Genomic DNA, 21,893 nt, shown 5'->3' on the forward strand with positions numbered 1-21,893 from the left:
TCACAAGCAGCCCTTAAATAATGGAAGGAAACAGTTCCTGATTTGTTGGTAGTTCCTGAATTCCAGAGGGGCAAAATGACAAAACTCAGAAAACTTGTCTCTTTGTTCCGGAGAATGTCTATATACAGAGAACAGGGCTTTCCTTCCTCAAAAAGTATTCTTAGAAAAAAACCTGTTGGTTCTTAAGCTTAAATGAAACAAGAGTAAAACAATTTGAAAGAGGTTGAGAATGTCATTTTTAAGAACACTTTTATTTATTGTGCAGTATATTTATGCAACTATATAAACTGTAGTTTGAAGTTCCTGCTTCTGTGAGGACAGTGAACTGGCTGCAAATTTCCTGCTTTACAGTTAACTTCCAAGATCTTAACTGTTTGGTTAAAACAGCTGAACATTTTCATTTGTTTTTCTTTCTTGGTTTGCTTTAATCTGATTATATTAATAAAAAAGTAGAACAATGAAGAAAAATTGTGAATGAAAATATGAATATGGGGTCCCATTTGGTGTTACCACTCATCACTTCAGGAAACTGTCTCTAACATCTACTCCATCAGCAGTTCTTACTGGTATGATAAACTTTGCGAGTTTGTGCCTAAATTTTGGCCTAGTTGCATCACATGAAGTCAGGTTTTGGTGAGGATATCTACTGTTGGTGGCTTTTTGCGGAGTTCATGGTTGGTCACTGTGACACTGGTCACTATTTTAGCCTCCCTGATGCTTCCATTTAAAGGCCAACATACTCTGTGGAATTAATACCAGCTGGTTCTTCTCACCACCTGCAGAACATCTGCAGAAACCGTGAAATATATAAAAATCTTTACAATGAAGAACTTTTTTTTTTTTCTGATAACATTCAGGGAAACCAAACAACCATCTTTTATGTCAGAACTGGAGCTAGCTAGCTAGCTAGATAGAAAAAGTTATTTAGCTAGCTAGTTAGTTAGAGGCCCCTTTTCAGCAAGGTTTAAGGAACAGAGATGTGGTGTGGTAGGGGAATTTGGGTAGTCCTTGTGCTCCTTGTAGTGTATTGATGTGTATTGATTGTGATGCTCAGGAAACTCTAATGCCATGGAAGTCAAAGGTAACTCTGACTGCAGCAGAGCTAGCATTTCTCTTTATATCCTCTTCAGACCATAGCTATCTTTCACTGTTGTTAGTATATTCAGAAGAGATGCAAATACACAATGGGAGATTACATCCTTTTCTTGGGAAACAAGCAAACATTTGGGGTTGTAGAAGGGCCCAGATGAACTGGTCTTCTGCAGCTTGTCCATGAAGTTAGACATGTCAAAGGACTCTCTGCTAGGCAAAAGGAAGATGTAGGAGAGGATTTTATAAATTGCAGTTGGGCAATTAATGTTAACCATCAATATCAGAATGGCTTAGATTGCATGATTAACTAGTAAGAGTTTTGAGCTGGCTGGTAATTTTAGATTAAATAGCCAGGCAGCCAGTGACTTGAATATTGATGAATATCCTGTGTTTTATTAATATGCATTCTCTATAAATTAGAGGCTTAGTACACAAAGAAGAAACCTAATGCTCTTGCTATTTTTCATTGCCACAGGTAGAGCTGAATAATTCATAGCAATTAATTTATTTCACTGATTTAGCCTTTTTGTGTGCAGGGGGAGGGGGTGAGCACAAGTAGTCTGCAGGTAATTTTTTTCACATTTATTTATTATAAATAACTCACCAAATACATTTATATTAAATTGAAGAAAATGGGAGGAACTTGGGCAGAACTGTAAGCAATCCACCAGTCATTACAAGAAACCAAATGAATTTTAAATTGCAAAAAAGCACAGCTAATTGCAAATACCACCCAGTAAGGATCAGACTCCTGTCGATCTGTATTGATTGGTGCAATACTGGTTGCATTACGTGTTTCTGCTCCTTATTTGATTGATTGTAATTCTTTAGGACTGAGATTTTCTTACAAATATGTTTATAAGTGCAGAATTTTCCATCTGTAACTAGTCAGTAACACATTTTAAATGGAATGAGTAAAATGCTGCTCCTTTTGAAAGCAAGGAAAGCTTTACCATTGACTTTGGAAGATCTAGGATTTCATGTCCTGATGAAAATGTTCCTGAAAATCCCTTTTGTGCAAATAGAGCAATAATACATCCAACACAAATTACATTTAGTATTTACACAAAGCTTCACAATATCGAAAGACATTTATTTATTTATTTATTCATTTATTTTGGGCAGGGGTGATGGTGCAACTCTAAGTCTGAAATATGAAACTTTGCAGCACAGAGATCATTTTCCAAGCCTGTGACTCGGCGTGGCTGTACCCATGTTTCAGTATCACACTATCATACCAGAGCTGGTAATATCCAAAAACACATGTGAAGGAGAAGAAGGCTGTATGATAGCTGCTTCACCCTTTTGCTGGTTCTTACTACACACTGTATAGCAATGAGAGTTGCATAGAGATCAATAAATCATTGCCTTATTACACTCCTTCTGTAAGTTTGTTTAGGGCACCTACTCTACCACCAGCTCCAGAGGATTATTTGTTCTTCCCAGAAATTCCCCTCAGATATATACTTCTGTTTCGATTTGCAGAGAAAAAAAAAAATCTCCATGTCTTATTTTCAAAATAATTTCTTAATGCACGTAGCAATTTACATTACAGAACCACCTAAGAAAATGAATCAGCAATGTCTGGAGATACTTTTAATTTGTAGGTAGATGATTTTGTCAAGAGGAGGCAAGAGGTTAAAGAAGGTTTTCATGTTTTTGTTACTTGCCAACCTGAAGTATTAGCAAATGAAGCGTGGTCTTCCTTCACTCCTTTCTTCCTTCTCTTCTTGACTGCCTGCCTTTTCCTCTCCTTCCCTTCTTCCTCTCTTCTGTACACAGAATCTTCTGAGCCCTTGACTAACCAGATTTTGGTGAATTTTTCAAATCTGTAAAGGAAACCTAAGTATCTCCATTAAAAAATAGCGTGACGTCCTCATTCACTTCAATGACTTTAGCTAACCCTAGTCTACCACTTGTGCAGGAAGACACCAGCCTGATAGAACAAGAATTGTTGACACCTGGTTTTGATTTAAGCAGACACTCTTAGGAAAAAAAAAAAAAAAAAAAGAAAAAAAAAAGTGTTCATTAGTTCTGCTAATTTACTGACAAGAAGCAGTATTCATCTTTGCTCATTTTGATAAAGCACTATTTATTTAGCATTGCACCAAGCAATGCTGAAATAATCCAGATTGTACCTGCAATGAATTTGAACGGCTGGAGCTGAGATTTTAGAAAGCAGGTGTGTACGCTGCAGTGAGGTTGGGTTTTGCTGCAGTGTGACAATGTGATCTAGGATCTGATCCAGGCTCCTTGGAAATCAATGGAAATTCTACCCTTGACTTTAGTGGGCTTTGGATCCAGTTCCAGTTGTGGCAATAAAATGACTCTAATTGTGGGGGAAGAATATTCTGGCTTAAAAGATCCAGCATTTTGAATTGACAGTTTTGTTTGTTGACTTCATCTGAATGTTTTTCACACATGCCTTGCTCAGGTGTCCTCTCCTAGTAAGTGGTCCCTTGAAATATGATAGATTTTCGTTTTGTGACCACAGTGAAATTTTGTAGATATTCTGATGTGAAACTCAAAATTATTTTAACTTTGCTCAAAATGTGACCTGTCTTTGCAAAGAGCTCCCTGAGCTCTCTGAACCTTTCAGCAAAATTGGATGTGTTCAAAGGCATAATGAAACACAAAACTAAGTCCGTTTTGTGTAATCTGGGGTTTCATTTTGCATACTTGTGTTTCACTGAATCTCAGAGACCTAGATATAATTTTTATTTGATCTTAAACTCTTACAAAGGACTTAGGAATAGAAGATGTGCTGAAGGCAGGAGCAGAAAAGACTTTTTCCAACACCCACTGCAATTTGAGCCCCCCATAAACATTTAGGACTCAGCAAGAATTGTACCCAACTCTATTTGAAGGTGGTACAATTGTGACCTTCTACATTGATTAAAGAAGTCACATTGATTGACTTTGAAGGGAGCCACATCCACCCTTCTTCTGCCAAAAAGTCAGTGGCTGCAATGTGAAGCCTCAGGAGTGGGGCTTTGCTCCTCCAAGTACATGGAAAACATCCAAGGGTAACTGGATAATGCAGATAATGGGACAGGGTTTTTCCCCTCCTCTCCCTCAAATACCATATAGCTAGATATTAGGTGTCCAGAATCAGGCCTTAGAAGACTTTTCTCTGACAGCAATTTAAAAGATGAAATAGCTAAGGAAATGAGCTTTTTTTTATAGGTTACATAGGATGTTCAGTAGTTAAGAGTGTTGAAAAGGACTAGTAATTTTGACTCTGTAAGAAACTTGGATGGAGAGAGGGGGATGACTCTGCAAAGACTGGCATGAAGAGCCCAGCGGAAGGAATGGTGTTGGGGGAAGAGAATGGTACCCCTCTGGCAAACCCACCCCTGGTGATTATATATGCTACCACTTTGGTGTGTCTTGTTTGAGAGGTGTTAAAAAGACACAATTTTCCAAAGATACAAAGATTTTCCAAAGATATCTTAACAATATCTGGCACCTTTAAAGCACTTTGGGTTGCCACCGAGAAATACTGGCATCCAAAATTGCCACTTTTGAAAATCTAGGCCGTTGAACCTGATATGAACTATCAGAAACCAGAGACAAGGAAGCATTTATGTTGGTGGATGTGTAGTGGCTTGAAAACTACAAATCAAAATAATTCACCCTTTTATGTGTAAATCTCTTTATCTTTGATATAGGAATTGAAAAGCTTTCTAGCTTCCTTGTAGCTTCCGTAAGTAAGCAGCATGCTACTGTACCCTCCAGAATGCTATTTAAGCATTATTTAAAGTGCAGACCTGTTAAGGTCAAGAAAGCTCATCTGTATGCTAAAACTGAACAGACCGAACCTTACACCTAAAGCCAGCAAACAAGGAGGTCTTGAGTTCCACCATTCCCTCCTGACAAGGGTACAGTGTGACAAATGGTGAAGCACCAGAAGATCAAAGCTCTTTTTCAGGGAGAACAATAAATTTGGAGACAGAAAGCCACCAAGTCCTGGTGCAGGTGTCTGCTGCTTGAGAGCAGTCTTCCTTGAAGCTGATGCTGCCAGCCCATTCCAAAGGGATGGGGCAGAAACTGCAAGCTGGCATGAATAGCATCAGGAAATTTTGGTTCTGCATGGTGAAAGGAAACTTTTCCCTGCACACATGGAAGGACAATGTGGTGTGTTTTGCTCATATTCCAGAGTCACTTGCTTCTGTCCGAGGGCCTTAATCCAGATCCTGTTGAAGTCAATAGCTGTCCTGTCTTTCTGAAGGATTATGCCCCTAAATAGCTGCTTTAGGAAGTGTACTTTGCTTGGTGATAACACAAAGCAGAGGGTGGATGATTAACACCAATTAGGGTTATTTACGCGAACCTTGAAAACAATAGTCCATAAATCATTTGTCTTATCAACTGCAGTTCCTCCTGTGTAATTTGGTCATCAATGGGCAAACTGTGGGTTTCAGTGTTCTTTAAGTAGAGCTCCAGCTGATGTTAGCTGAAGATTGGAATTGTTGAAGGTACAATATGAGTTCATAAAATAGCAGAGTGTTCAAAAACCCTTCTGGTAGTTTTCAGCATATTTATTTTATTAATTCCCTCCAGTTTTTCCCCAGATATTTAAATATATTCAGGGTTGCTGGAAGTAGCCTTCTTCTCTTGCTTACAAATAAGCGGTGTCTGTACTAGCATTTTGGTTTGAAGCAATGGTGTGGTTTTGCAGTAAGCCCCTGGTTATCTCCACTTTTGGGACACTAGTCCAGCTTCAGAACAGCTTTGGTGCACACAGAGGAGATCCAACAGGGAGCTCTCTTCAAAAACAAATCAGAACTTGGTGGGACATTCAGCTCTCATCCAAAGGGTGACCCATACTACCATGAAGTTCTCCAGGGTGTATGTAACACTGCTTTGCAAGAGAAAGGCTGTCAAACCTCTCAGAGCTCCCATGCCAACCTAGAGTGGAGCTTGTGCTACAAAGAGGATCAAATGCTTTATGTGATGCTCTTTTTGTTGGTGTCTGGCAGTTCTTGCGGCTGCTACTTCTCTTTCTTCCACCAAGACTTCTCTTGGTTCATTATCCTTTCTATTTATTAACTATACCATCTTCTGTAGCTGTTCCTTCTTGTTGCTCTCCTTTCTTCTACATTATCACCTTTTGTGATCCCTTTTCCAATTTCCAACCTTAGTCTCCCAGAAGACCTGGAGTGGTGACGTCTGGACCCAGAGGAGATCACACTGCTTATAAATCTGCACCATGAGGAGGCCAAAAGTATCTTCAGCAGCAGGAGGTAAGCCAGGACTGCTGGTGGGTATGAGGACCAGAGAACAATGCCACGTATGTTCATGAAGAAGAAGGTGGCGTTCTTGAGGACAGAGACTTTGAGGCAGCATCACAGTCCTCCACTGGAAGCTTGAAGAGATCTTCAGGTGGGAACAAACCACCCAGCCGTCTGCTTGTTGGGTTTAGCCCATGGACCTCTGGGGTCTGCACGCCAGAGACTGAAAACTCTTGATTTATCCTAAATTTCCTCTTTGTGGACTTCTGATGTGATAGGAATGGCACCAAAAATTCAATGTATCTGCTTTGCCATAACTTTTTCAGCCTGCTAACTTTCCCAGGACTGCATTCCATTCAAATTACTGGAACTTAATTACATGAGGTTTAATTTCAGTTGCTTGGCCAGCTTTAAAAATATATATTCAAATTTGAACCACAAGGGCAGAATTTGGGGAGCCTCTTTGTCCTTTCACTTTGTGTTAGTGTAAATGAAGAAACTATGCCTGTGAATCCCTACTTTATTACACCTATCCCAAGTCAGTCTCACTTCTGGTGAGACTTCCCAGACTCTCAGCAATGTAAGGGGGGGGCATGAACTACCCCTTATGCTATATGCTTTTGAAACTGTGCAAACAAAAGATGTTTGTCTCCTGCTTACACATTTTACTGTAAATAAAACATGTTGAGACTAGATATGGAGTTACACTGAATTTACACCACATAAAAATTTGTATTGTCATTTTATATAGAAATGCTGTGCTGTCTGTATTTGTGTTGAGTAGATTGTGCAGTGTTTAATTACAACACAAAAGAACAGGGAGGGAGAACTGAAGGAAGGGGATGAAGGAGACAGAAGGCAAAAAGACACAGAAGTAATGGTGGAGTTGGAGGTTAATACTAGTTATTGGAGCATTATCTGAGAATTCCTCTTTTTATAGCTTATTATCTCTCTGACCTCTCCTTTTCATTATCATATGCTGCTCAGGTGATCAATAATAAAAGGCCTCCCAATTTCATTGCATTTGCTTGCTTTCTCTAGAAGTGTTTGCATCAGTTTGCTTCCCTCCCTAAGATCTTATTTCTGCTAGGGTACTAAGACTTTACTTTTCTGCTGGGGTTGACTTGTTCTTCTGGGATATCCATGTCATTTAGCTAGCAAGAGTCCCACAGCAATTCATCAAGTAACACTTCCATCTATCACATTGGTATGATCAAGAATACATTGCAGTTGATGTGCAAACACTGCTGTATATCTGGAGTTGGGAATCCAACTCAGGAGATAAAAAAAAAAAAACAAAAAACACTCCAAAGAGCCAACAAAAGAATTGTGTTTTTATTTTTTTAAAAACACCCAAACCAGCTAGTGGATTATCCTTAATGCTTTGGCAGCATGCCCCTTCCTTCTACTGCAGAATTTCTAGCCTGGCTTTGCAGCCTTAATTTTATTTTATTTTATTTTATTTTATTTTATTTTATTTTATTTTATTTTATTTGGTGCTACAGCATGCAGAAGAAATAATTTGCAAGACTGCACCTCTGTTTTTAGGGTGGCCGTGCAGGAGACAGCTCCTTGCTGGGGCTGCTGCTGTTTCTAAGAGCTCCCTGTCCTGTCTTCAAGGTCTGATGGTTCAGTTTCTTCTGTTTGAGAGAGGAGAGGAAATGACCTTCACCCAGCTGAGCGAGGAACAACAGGAAACCCTCGTGGTTCGAAGCTCCGGCCATTTCCCACCCCCAAGGATCCGGCACTCAGAGATGGTTTTGACAGTCTGTCAAGGTTTAGCTGCTACAAATATATTAGCAAAGTACGTTGATGATTCATGGCAAAGTGGTGTACACTGATTTAAGTGATGGGCTGGTCATTCTGTAATGGATTTGAAAATTCCCGATCAGATTGTACTTAGTTTTGTCAAGCAGGAAGCTGGCAGGCTGTGTTTTAATCAACTGATAGCATCTCTTGGCAAATTGGCATCCAGCTAGTGAACGGGTGAACTTTGAGAGCACTTCCCAAAGACCAGTTGGCTGAGCAGCAGACAGCAACCTCCACTTAGATCTTCCAGGTTTACTTCCTTGTTTTTTTGTTGAGCAGGTTTTTTTCCCAGGTGACAATTCCATCTGGAAGTGCAGAATGACGCAGCACGTACAGATCTTCTGTTGCTCTTTTGCAAGTTTTGGAGGGGAAATGAAATGAGGCACAATACATTTGCTCAGTCTTCCAGGAACATATGTGAAAACAACCTCCTGGATTTAGCACAAAATCCCAGAAGCGTGCAAATTCAAAGATTCGATGTTGGCGCATGTTTTTGAGTGCTCTCTTTCCAAAAGTGCTGTAAACCTATGACACAGGGTCACACCAGGTGAGACAAAGCCTTTTCCCCTTCGAGTCAGGCTGCTCCATGACCTGTTATCCCACTTTATCCCCTAAGCAGCACCTTGTGTTCTGACCTGTGCTGACATCAAGAATGGTTTCCTTTGCTGATGAAAACCATCAGCCTCTTTATTGCTCCTGGGAAAGACAGCTCCAGTTGATCTTCTTAGCAGTGCAAACCCTCAGGTGCCATAGCTACCCTAAATAATTTCCTCCTCAGGATTTATGTGCTATCACAATTATTGAGCTATGCAGCCATCTACGCCCACATAGCTGTATTCGAGCACAGAGTCAAACCTGGGGAGTTGGTTTGTTGTGCCTAGCTCCTGTAGAGTAGTTGCTGTGCTTAGCAACCCACCTCCAATGTAAATATATCTGCTACTCTCAAGAGCAGGCTTGGAAAAGCACCAGAAGGGATCACTCCCCCATAAGGATTTTTTTCAGCATTGCAGAGCTGTGAAGACTTTCAGGGAGAAATCCTGCTCCCAGTTATCTTCCCATTCTGAGAGCTCAGGGTTTCACCCCAGGCTGATGGAGCTCTGGTGCAACTTGCTGTCATGAACCTCCTTTAAAGACTGGTCCCGTGGGAGCTGCACTTGAGCACTGCAGCCACAGAGGGACAAGCAGAGCAGCCACCCACGCAGGGAGCCATCAACTCTGGCTTTGTGCAAGGGTCCCTTGGCACCTCCAAAACAGCGCAGGGCTGCTCCAGGGAAAAGCTCAGTGGGCTGAAAGATGACTGTATGATTCTGCTCATTCAAAATTGGCCAGACATCGGGGGCCCTCAGAAGTCAGTGGTGATTGTTAGGAGGTAAAGTAGTCACATTCACAGAAAGTAATAAAAAAGTGAGGTGTAAGTAAAACTGGGAAATTGCACTTTTGAAAGGGTGAATCCGGTGTGAGGGAGAAGGTGTGAAATGTAAGGGCCAGACACTGGTTAGTGTGGGTGAATGGAAGATACAATAAAGATTAATAATCAGCCTTATAATTTAAGTAGAAATGTTAAATTCCGTCTTTGTTATCATCTGCTGTCAATTACATGAAAATCAGAGAAACTGAAACAGATCATTGTCTCTGGCATCACATCCACCTGAATACTTCACCAGACAACACCACCCAATGCAAGAACTGACATTAGGGTTTCCAGTGCCAGAGTTACCAAAAGGATATGTAAAAGCAAGGATAAAAAAGATCATGTCTTCTCTCCCTGGACTGGAGAGCACAGGATTTCCACAAGGTGGTTTTATGTGGAAATATACCTATTTGTGTGTTTTACAGATTACAATATAAATACATCTTACAGACATATTCAATAATTTAATCTTAAAACAATATAATTTTCTGTGAAATTTATCATAAAACATTAGTAAGTGGAAGAATCCCCCTGACAGATGTGAAGAGCCTAAATCTTGACTTTCCCACCAATGTTTCTTGGATTTGGGTTCATTTATTACAATCTTTTCTCGGTTTTATAAAATCCCTACCAGTGGAATTATCTAATTTCTGAGAGCATCTCCAGGGACAGGAGGCCACGGTACAATATCTCACACTATATGCTATTCAGGCAACATTTCCTGAATCATAAAACCAATAGAAAGGGAATGGCACTTGAATAGCAGATTCCCCCTCCTTTTCCCTTTTCTGAGCTATTTTCCCCAGTACCACAGAAACTTGCTGGCAACTTGCTTAAACACCAGTTTCGATGCAGCAGAGATTGCAGCTTGCATAAATCTCAGTCTGCAAACCTGTTCCTTCAGTGGGGTCCTTTGAGTTAAAAGGAGTTTTCTGGGAGATGATCCTGTTGCTCTTGATATTATTTTGAAATTCAAATCTAAGGCCAAGACCCCAATCCCAGCTCATCCAGTTGACCGCAAAGACTGTAATCAATTTTATTTTATATGGTAAATCCATTCCAGATTACCACTCCTATTGCATATCTCTGCATGTAGGAAGCCTGCACTAAACTATCTGGCCTGATTAATACCCGGTTATGGTGACCACTTGCGACACAACTATGAGACAGGAAAATCATCCTGGACTTTCTAAACACTAAATATGTTAGAAGAAAAGGAAAACATCAGGACTAAAACAGCTCTCACAATTTCTCATTTCCATTTATTAAAAATAAAAAAATAAAAAAATCGTAATTGAGACTTAAAAAAGAAAGAAAGAAAAGCCCTCCATGACTTTAAGTGTAAAATCCATTTTAGTAGCAGGAAGCTGTTATATGGTTAGAGCAGTTATTTTTATTGTCTGTCTGGGTATAGTTTTTAACTGCAGGCACAGAATAAATCAATAGTGTCATAAAGCTACTCTCACCCTGTGCCCTTTCTAAAGGGACATTGTTCAGTGTCTGTGCTGGATGTGACACAGACTGCTGCTTTGATGCACAGAATTACACCTCGGCTGGTGTGCTAAGGGAGAGCTCTAAGTGCAATACATATTTAGCTATATCTCATCATCTGTATCATCCCAGAGACACCAGATGAAAAGTGAAATAAAACACACATAGGAAAATGCACAGAAATACTTCATGAAAAGAGAGTGGGCTATTCAAGCCATTATTTTGTGCATGGTATTTTCAATGAATTTGTCCATTCATAAATCTTCACAGGTGATATATTTCCAAGACTGTCCAAGAAGAGAAAGCTTCTAGTGACTTTTAAGATAGTCCCCATAGTTTAAACCTGACTGTAATCTGCTCCTTCATACAGGAGGACATAGCAGGATCTGACTGTAGGAAGCTGGAGCTAGATAAATTTGGCCTGGAAGTCTGCCTTTTTAATAGCAAGAGTAGTTAACGGCTGGAACAGTTGGCTTAGGAATGTGGCGGATTTAGCATTGCTTTCAGTCTCTAAATCAAGAGTGAGTGTCTTTCTAAAGATATGCAATAGCTTCGACAGAAGTTATGGCTTTGATGCTGAAAAGAGTGGGTGAAGTTCTTCAGCTGTGTTACATAGGAAACAAAACCAGATGATCGTGATCGTCCTTTCCAGCCACACTAATCCATTAAATCCTGGTTGGGGGCCTCACATGTTGGGGTTTAAAGCAGCCTGTTAGCTTTTCTGGATGGTTTCTGCAGGAAATACGTGTTCCAGAGCCAGGTCTGACAAACTCCATATAAATGTGTGTCCGGAATTGACACACTTTGTAATTTACAGCTCTTTAATCACGACCTCTGAATGCCACTCTAGACCTGTTCCCCCCTGCAGATGAGCTCACTTTTTATGTCCTGTGCAGTGTGGGTTTTCCCTTGCAAAGCAGAGATGTGTTGGGGCTGAGCTAGGCTGAAATATTCCCCCCAGAACAGCCACCCATGACATGGACCATGGAGAAGGAAACTTTTACGGATCAAATTCTGAAGATATTTACTGTCAGCAATGAGGGCTGTCAAGTAAATCCACCGCTCCTTTCCTTGCTTTTGCATCGCAACTTCCTCAGGTTGGCACTTGTGACAAAGGCACGAAAGCTGTTCCTGTGCTGCAAGTGGGAGGTGGAGACAGAGACAATCTGTGCCCTGTCTGTGGGAATCGATGCCGAGACAGCTCTATTTTCACATCCAGTCACAAGCTGATCGCTATTACCTTGGTATTTGTTTAAAGGACGGCTATCGAGAGATGGAATTGGAGTTGGGATTTAGGAAGATTAAAGACAACAGCAGAAAAAACAATGCAAGTGGTTCCTAAAGGTAGCACAGCTCACGTGCAGCTTGGTGCTCAGGAGCAGAGACCGCAGGGCATGCACACTGCTTGGTGAGCCTGGAAGCTGCTGACTGCAAATAGGGTTCACCTCAGTAACCTAATCTTTGTTTTCCTTCTCTCTGCAAAATGCTTAGTGCTGGATTTTGATGTCTATAAATACTGATCCGGGTTTCCCTTCCTTTCCTCCCCACATCTTACTGAAAGCACAGACCTCACAGCCCTGCACTGGCTGCTGACTTGCTCCCTTTCCCTCTTCCCCATGTCCCCATCATGCGTGAGCTGGGTCATGGGCAGCCCTGCTGCTTCCCTGGGGTCCCTGGTTCTTGAGAAGGAGAACAACAAATGTTTGGGAACCAAAGAGACCCCAGCAGGTACAAGAAATAGCTTAGAATAAAGCCCACACAAACTTCATGTATTCCCAAACTTTTTTTTTTTTCTCTCTTTTTTTTTTTTTTTTAAAAGCCAGTGGCTGCCTGAATAGCAGCAAGCAGTGACAATAATAATAAATTACAGTAAATATCACACTGCCATTAGTGACAGCAAACCAAACCCACTGCTGTTCAGAAATGAATTGGAGAAAATATTTCTTAATCTCTTTTTGTGTTATTCAGCCAGCCATAATGATTTATAATACTCCAAAGAAGTTACTGTACGGAGTTGTTTCTTAATCATCTGTCTTAGCATCTTGCTATTATCTGCATGTGTCTGAGCTTCAGCGGTGGCTCCAGCACAGTTCTGTGCAGTGGTTTCACCAGGGACAAAACTATTGCTATGAGGGCTGAAATGGGAAAGCTGTGCTCAGCCTTCACTGAGCAGGGCCAGCCCCTGGCAGTGCCTAGGATGGAGGTATTGCCCCAGACGCCGGCTGGTGTGAGCCTTGCTGGCTGTAAATAATCCACATTCAGTGCTGGTGGGGGTCTGGGAGCTAGGGTTCAGGGCTGGTGTGCATCGGAGCGACACCCTGCAGATGGGAATGTCTGTGGGCACGCTCATTATCAGCACAGGAAAATAAAATGGTGGGGGATAAATTAAGCTGGGAACGCAGTATCAATCGTGGCTGTCTTTGTCAACTTATTACCCAAGATTTATACGTGATGCAGTGAGGATTGCTCAGTGACACATTTTAATTTAATTAAATTTCCTGTTGGATTGATGTCTGATCAATCAATAATGTTAATGTTTTTGCAATTTAGAGATTAAAGCTTGGTTGAGCGGATATTGAAATACTCTCACATCCAGCTGCCTGGGAATATCTTCTTCTGCCTCTATTTCTCAGAAAACGTTATTTGGGCTAGGATGCATCCCGGGGCTTGCATCAAGCCTGGAAGTTTTGCTCCTTCCTGGCAGTGGGTATGAAGCTGTGCAGCACTGTCACTCCTCAGAGAGACCGAATTGCATAGACAGCAAGATGTGGGTCTGTGCAAAATCCTCATCTCTCTGATATTTGGTATGGAAGAAGTTTGAGGAATGGGGCATTGCCAGAATAATTCTTCCCTTTGCTCTACTCTCCTTGTTCTGCAAAGTGCCAGCACAGAGTTTGCACCTGGGCTTTGGAATCTAATGGCCACCAAGGCCATCTGTCCTCTCGCAGTCCCCTCCAGATTCCATTCGCTCTGGCCACCACAGCTTCTTGCAGCAATGCCCTGCCAGGCTGACTGCTACCTTCCAGGGGACAGCAGCATCCTGGCCTGGATCTGAATTCAACGCTTCTTGAAGCTTCATCGCCTGCCCAAATTTCTCGCGGATGAGCTAATTGCGCTCCACCCTCTTCAGGCTCTGAAGATAAAGAGATGCTGTAGCATGTCCACAGAACCGTTTTTTCTCCCACTGCCTTGTTTCATTTACTGCCTCAAATATTTTAGTAGTGAGGTCAGGAAAGGCTTTAACTTATTCAAGGGAGTTATTCTATGCTGACTTTTCCATGAGGCCATGGGGTCTTACATAGCCCTTTAAAGACTTATGACTCGACCAAAAAAAAAAAATAGTCCATGTTTTTAAACTTGTAAAAGTGTGAACCCAAATTTCATCTGAGTTGCAGCCATAGTCTCAATAAGTCAGGTTCACTTGTCAGATCCTAGCAGCACTGAAGCTGGGGCAGGTCAAAATCCTGAGGTCTTCAGGCTCAGTCGTCCCTCTGCAGTCTGCAGGTGTGCACGAGAGCTGGCCAGGTGCTATATGTTGCCTATATGTTGGTGCCTATATGTTGGCTATGTCCAGGGGAGAATTAAAAGGGCCAATTTCATACCCAGATGTGTTGTAAAATCTCCTTCCTTCCTTCCTTCCTTCCTTCCTTCCTTCCTTCCTTCCTTCCTTCCTTCCTTCCTTCCTTCCTTCCTTCCTTCCTTCCTTCCCTTTCCACCTTTCCTTCCTTCATCTTTCTCTTTCTCTTTCTCTTTCTCTTTCTCTTTCTCTTTCTCTTTCTCTTTCTCTTTCTCTTTCTCTTTCTCTTTCTCTTTCTCTTTCTCTTTCTCTTTCTCTTTCTCTTTCTCTTTCTCTTTCTCTTTCTCTTTCTCTTTCCTTTCTCTCCCTGTCCCAGATCCTGCCCATGCTGCAGCTCAGTGTGTTGCGGTGCTGCAGAGGCAGCCAGGGCAAGAGAATGATCACAGCTCTGGCATGGGAGAAGCACCATCAGACGTTAAAATTGGCTGGCCTGACTCTCAGGGATTTGCTTTGACCTCCTCATAAAAAATCAAACCACTGCATTTCTGATGCCCGCTGCTTGCTGCTCACACACCCTGCCCCAGCAGCAGCCTGCTTTTGGAGCCCTCGGTCAGCTCATGGATGGCTCCAGCTAAGCTAGCTATCTCACAGCCAAAAATTGTGATAAGCCCTGAGAAAATGGTGTCCCATGGAGCCGCCCGAGCTTTTGCCATGTCTGACTTCTGAGTGCTTGTGATCTAGAATTCCCTTTGTTGGCCAATGTGCCACCTTGCTCACCAGGCCCACTGGATAAAGCCCTCGTTGCTTTGTTATTTTAGGGGGTTTAATCTAGAAGGAAGGTGGGAATGCAGAACAGAGATGTGCTTTAAGCCCCATGACCCTGGTCTTGCAATGAAATCAGTGCAGACAGAATCTACAGGCTGCTTTTTAGAGTTGTTCATCCTATCCTGAAGAGTAAATTCCTATCGGAAAGTAATTTATGATCTGGGAGGGCTGTTACTTACAAGCTAGTAAAATAACTTCAGCTGCACTTTTACTGCCTTCAGCAGCAAACATCCATGCTGAGGGCGGGAAAGAGCCTTTCCTTGCTAGTTGTGATACAGCACGATCTATAACACAGCCATGTGGTTTTTTGGCTTGCATTCATCTCGTTTCCAGGCAGCAGTTTAAAAAAGAAATAACCAATTTCTGGTTGCAGTGTTTGTAGTCAAGTCACATTGTTTCAGCAACTGCATGAACTTTCAGCAATTTTCCCAGAGCCAAGGTGTCTCCTTCGTGCCAGCCAGCCAGGATCCCTCCACTCGGGGTGGGCTGAATCACCCTTTCAAGGTATTTTGTTCTCCTTGTTGACTGAGAATGAAGTTAGACTTGATGCTTAATCTTCAGATCTTTAAAAAATAATATCACAAATATCCTGTATTATAAATGTCACAGTTTTCCTGCTCCTTTCACTGCAGAGTGGCTCTGGCCTGCCTGTGCCTGAAGCTGGGTGCTGTCAGGTACCAGCTTCTGCAGAGAAATGGGCTCATGCCAACAGCTGGGGGATTCAGGGGCTCATCACACCTTTTCCTGGGGAATTAAAACCAGAGAAGTACAGGACTGTTTGTCCAAGCCTTCTGTAAGAGAAATGTATGCAAAAAATGACTGTAGCCCATCCCACTCTGGTGCCATTCTGAGAGTAGAACAGCACTGAGCCCATTTCATCCTACACAAAGCATCCCTTAGAGAAGCTGAGAGAGCCTCAGCCACATTTTTCTGTGTAAATTGGGTCCTTCTAACTCTTAGAGGAATAAAGCTCCTTTACCCTTTATCATATTCAGCATAAGAGGAAATATTCTGCTGTACAGAGATTTGAATACGTCCCAGTCAGTAAATCAGAATCCAGATTATTCATGTTATACCATGACTTACTGACTCTTTTTCAGGCCACAGTGTGTGTAGGGGGGAACACACCAACACCCAGAACTTTTAACACTAGCCACAAGCAGCCAAAGCCATGGGTTTTGCATTACACAAAGGGTCAAGGCATTTGCAATGACCTATCAGGTCTGAAGGAAAAGCACGTGTTCTTAACCTTCATGTTCAGGAGCTGCACATTATGCCCTGAAAGTCATTGCATTTGTGATTATGCCCTCTAAAATAAACTTGTGAGGAGCTGCGTGCCTTCCCTTCCCCATGCAGCAGTTGTAGCACCTCTGAGCTGCCTATCCAGGCCTGAGCTAAGCTGGGACTGGTTTTTGCTCATTACGCCTTCAATAACTGGGAGAGATGAAAGTGAAAATGGATCTGCAGGGAAAGCCTCAGCACAGTGGTCTGCAAGTCCTGCTGAGAAATGCTCAAAAGAGCCAAGCTGGGTGGGTATGTTCAGACCAGGAACCTGAAAATGTGATCTGGATGACGGAGAAAAATGGCTAGTTTCTCAGAGGGAAAGAAATGCTCCAGTTTCTACATGTGCAAGAGATCTGAGTTTCCTAAGTTGAAGGAAATAGAGAAGCATAGAGATATGTGGGTTATTCTTCCCATGTATATTTTTAATTATGGCCCATATATCATTCTTAGCATTGCCTTGAGCGAAGAAAGATAAAACAGCAAAAGCAATAGCAAGATTTTCACACATGTAGCCAATTCCAAAATCAATGGGAGTTAGGTATCTAAATACCTTTAAAAACCTGGCTACTAATTCCCTGAGGCCTCCCTTGAATATCACAACCTTAAATCCTTGTGGATGTCCTGACATTGCTCAGCCCATGAAGCACATGGCATCATAGTCAGGACAGCATTTAGTTTGTCATGTAAAGGGCTGAAAAAATGCTCCTTTTGAGGTTGGCCAGCTTAAAGCTGTGCATTCTTATTGTTCATCATCTCTTCAGTCCCAGGTAGCATTCAGCTGCTTGTCAGCAGCTAATGAAAGGAATTTGGTGACTGTCCACAAATGCATTTTAGTAAATGTTCACTCCCCCACACACACGTTCAAATATTTTACAGGGGAAAATGCAAAGTTTCAATAGCTCTTGGTAGGGAAGGAGGAACAAAGGATGCTTATTTTTTTGCATGCATGTAGAATCAATAAATATTTAGGCAAATTAAAAATAATTTTCCACCTAAAAGAAGGGAATCCACATGGTTGTGCCATGTAAATGAGAGATATCCCCTGGATTCCCTCTCCATTCTGTGGCCCTGTGGCTTGTGTTCACCCCTCCGCTGCGCACAATAGGTAGCTACCCCAAGGTTAGGTTACACGAGTCACTTGCTTAGCCAAGGTGACTTCCCTCATCTGTTACATATCATAGGGTTATAAATAACATAGCATCCTCTGTTTGATCAGGCCTGGGAGGCTGACAGCCCCCTCCCTCCTTCAGGATGCTGAAACAATTACAAGCTGGAGGAAACCAGCAAGCACTTTCGTGTTTGCTGCAAACAGAGGATAGGCTTGGCTCCTGCTCCCCTTTAATTAGAGTTTATTGGTAAAGCAACCCCATCTTTCTGCTCGTGGAAAATCTGGGCTGTCAAGGCCTAATTTCTCGGGCCTATCAAGTATGAGATATGTTTACCGAGTCCCTCCAGGATTAGCTGGGTTGCTATCAAAACAGAGGAGTGTATTTCTATCAATGAAAACCGCTATGACAAGGTCTGTCCCCGGAGACAAACGGCCTATTCCGTGGAGGCTTTAAATAGGAGCAATAATGGTAGTGAGCAGCACTGAGTTGAATAATTAGATTGTTCTTCATAAATCCTCAAGCGAGGACTTCCAAGCAGGTCCATTATGTGTGTCGTATGTTAGCACTGAGCTTTATGTGGTGTGGACACTGCTCGGCGCTGGGCTGCAGTGATGGGTGAGTAAATCACCAGCCAGGGGGACCGGGGAAGACAGTTCCTTCCCCTCCTGGCTCTTCCCCCACGGAGATCATCTGCTCTGAAATATAAACACCCCTAACATTTATTTTATTCCTCAAAGAGTTTTCAAGAGGACTAACTAGAGTGATCTTTGAATATTTATGTTTTGTTTGTTTATATTTACAGACTGAAAAACACACATATTTTGTTCACGTCCCCAGACTAGCTCATTTACTGATTCGTTTAAAACATCCTTGCAGATCCATTGAGAGATAACTTCTTCTTTAGAGGGATGCAGTCGTATAATAGCAGCTCAGTATTATCTCCACATATCCTTGGTGGGATTTCCTCTTGCCAACTGAGAACTGAGCTTTTTTTTTTTTTTTTCCCCTAATCTTTCTTTCTCCCTCCTTCCCTTTCAATTATTCAGGTTTTCTCTTTCTTTCTCCCTGTGTCAGTTACTGAAAGAAATCTCAGATGAGCAAATGTCATTTGACTCTAATCCTGACTGCTAATTTTTTTAGATTTCCAAGGAAGTGCTGCCAGGCAGCAGTGGGTGCAGGCACAGCTGCTGGTGCAGGCTGAGGTAGAAACCTCTGATAAACCCAGATGCACTCCGCTCACTTACAAACACGTTCATGAGACCTGGTTAAACAATACAGGTAAAAAGAACAAGAAATGATGTTATTCCCCCAAGGACCATGTACACACCGAACTATTTTGTCTGCCAGTAAGCGTCGCGTGTCACTGTAAGTTTTATAGGAGCTGACTGGCAAAGGATGCCCTGACTAAAAACACAACGCCCCATCCCATGCCCTTGTGCATCTGAGCAGCAGTGGTGGTCAGGCTTACAAAGAGCTGCTCTCCTCCCGCTGAGGTTGTGCTGCCGGGGTTGGTGCTGTCTGCCTTTGGACCAAGCCCTTCGTTATCGAGAGTTGATGGGGTCCCAGCAGGGGGATAAAAGGGTGAGAAGGAGAGGAGAGGCGTCATGCAGTAGGGCCAGGAACAAGCCCTAGCCTTCAGTGAAGCTCATGGCCTGCTGTCAAAATACTCAGCTTGCACGTGAGCAGAGGGCGAGCTCGGGGCTCGCTGTGACCCAGCGCCTCAGCCGTCACCCACCACACTCTGGCACCAGCAGCCTTGCTGCTGATCATCCCTTGCTTGTCCTGGATTGAGAACTTCTCCAGTGTCAAAACACCACCAGGATAAACAGTGTTAAACATTTTACAAGGCAATTTAGGTGATAATCATCAGAGTAATAGAATAATATTATCCATATTCATTTTAAGGTGTGCTGTGCTTTCCTTTCCGATTAGCGTAAAAACCTCCTTCTTGCCAGACTAGGGGAACAAAGTGACTGTGAGAATTTTTAAAGGCACATTCCTCCTCACATCCTAAGCGCATGAATCTGAGGAATTTCCTATTAATAAGAAGTTTGCATTCCTGGGATGTGAGGCTTGCACACTTGAGCGTAGCCCTCCTGAGCACTGCAGACGCAGCTCTGCTCCCCGCTGCTCCGCTTGGCCGCGCCGTGCCTTGGGCAGTCGCTGGGGACAATCACATCTGGCCTGCTCCTTTGCTGCTGGCCTTGGGAGTCTGCACATTTTGTTAACTTGACCCCGAGCTGTGAGTTATGCCACGTAGATCGGGAGGTGATTTTCAGTATGATGCCTGGGAATTTGCCCACAACCTAATTTCCTAGGCTCTGGCATTTTTTTTTTCAGCTTGCTTTGCTTGCTGCTGGGCTGTCTGCAGATGAGCAGGAGCTGTGCCCATCAGCAGGACAATTCACCCAGAGCCAGCAGGGAGAAATCTTCTGTATATTCCTGATCAGAGAGGGGATGGAGTGGCATTTGGCCCTCAGACACAGTAATTATTCAGGTATTAGGTAATTACCACAGTTTGCAAGTTGATTCATTGGATGTGAGTTCATTTGTTATCTCCAAAAACAAAACAAACAAACAAACAAACAAACCAACCAAGTAATTTGAGATATTTTAATATTGCAGGTTCTGACTATGCATTGGTGGCACTGAGCAGAGCTTTGAGAGAATCTGGGGACTTCTGTCCCACTGGAGGCAGGCCAGAGCACATGGTAAAATCCAAGAAACCTGCACCGCAAGAAGCTTATGTTCTGTAAAAGTGGAGTTCAGTCTTCTTACCAGGGTCTAGGCAGGTAAAACTGGTCCCAGCTGGAGACAGGACTGAGTCACCAGCCCCACTCCTTGTTGAACCATTTGCTCCTGGCTGTGAGCTGCTGATCTGTAAAGCAGCTGGGCAGGCACAAAAGCTGAATTGAGGCACCCAGGACACTTAAAGGAAACGGGAAATGTGTCTGTGGACATTAGATGATTCAGGGTTTGCTGGCAGCTGAACAGAAGTTTTCAGGATTTCAATTTTGAATTCAGGAAGCTTTATTCCACCCGGTTCCCACGGTGGGCACCACTGTCGTTTTATGAACCCGGCCTGAGTACTAGGCTGGTGCATGCCATTAATGGCACTTGCCTACCTCAGAGGCATGCTGCGGGGCTGAACACAGCCTAGAAATTGGGGCACGTCAGTAATGAGGACCACGTAAGTGCCTTAGATACATTGACTTCATCTTCTAGAAGGTAAGGTTCAATTTTTGAAAAGTACCGGCCTGAGCCAAGAGCTGGTTCGCAACCATCTGATTTCACTCTTGCTCCATGCATCTGCTGGCTGGTCCAATGCCAGGCCCTTCACCAGTGCAGATATCATTTATGAAAATAAAGGCAGTGTTTTTTTCATGCATCAGAAAATCATTCTGAAGATGAGGAAATATTTGTTGTGAGAACACAAGGTGTTCTTTACTCTCCCAAGATTACTTTATGAGCCTGAAATATACTCATCCAAAAAAATATTTGTAGATCGTCTGAATTTCCTAAAGTAGGTTTAATAAATATAGACTTGGGACTGAAAACACAGCCTATTTTCAAGAGGATTTTTCCTTACATTTCATGCCTATCTCAGCTTTATGAGGGTATGCTGGTTTAACTCCTTTCTGATGCTATTTCTTAATACAACCAGATTTTCTAGATTAGTAGAGGTATATAAAACAAAAACCTGGAATTAGATTTGCACAATGTCTGTTACTTATACTAGGCAATAGTTAGGCATTAAAGCAAGAAAAAATAATTTCATTGTCACAATAACAAATCCATTTTAAAATCCATTCTTCACAAAGCCTCCAAATCAGCACAGAATCTCCCTGACAAATATATGATAATAATGTATATGTATGTAGGAACCTTCACCCCCAAAGAATCCAGAGCTTTCCAAAAAAAAAAAAAAACCAACCCAAAAAACAAAACCACACTGCAGGAGCTGGCTCTGAGGTGAAGAGATCCCAGGGAATAAGGACAGGTTTTGGCAGTGGCCTTGGCAAGGTCACTGAAACAAACCTGGCTTTGCCTATAATGCCCGTGGGTTTCTGCGTGCTCTGCACTGCAGGACCTACAAGTTATGCTTCCAGTTGGGCTGTTGT

The 21,893-nt window shown here is 42.5% G+C and overlaps 1 protein-coding gene across 5 annotated transcripts in view; it reads left to right on the top strand.

Annotated features, from left to right (window-relative positions):
• MAF (MAF bZIP transcription factor) overlaps positions 1–21,893 on the top strand; it is a 177,164-nt gene that overhangs the window by 53,183 nt on the left and 102,088 nt on the right. For 2 of the 5 annotated variants that reach the window (XR_005268830.2, XM_038185413.2), the window contains one exon: positions 6,237–7,021. The exons of 2 other annotated variants lie outside the window; for them this stretch is intronic. The gene's annotated coding sequence lies outside the window, so the exon portion shown is untranslated. Of the gene's footprint in view, positions 1–6,234; positions 7,022–21,893 lie in introns of those variants that run through there. One more of the 5 variants, XM_038185415.2, reaches the window with a different exon arrangement.

This window comes from Anas platyrhynchos, chromosome 12, assembly GCF_047663525.1.
Source record: "Anas platyrhynchos isolate ZD024472 breed Pekin duck chromosome 12, IASCAAS_PekinDuck_T2T, whole genome shotgun sequence".
NCBI lineage: Eukaryota > Metazoa > Chordata > Aves > Anseriformes > Anatidae > Anas > Anas platyrhynchos.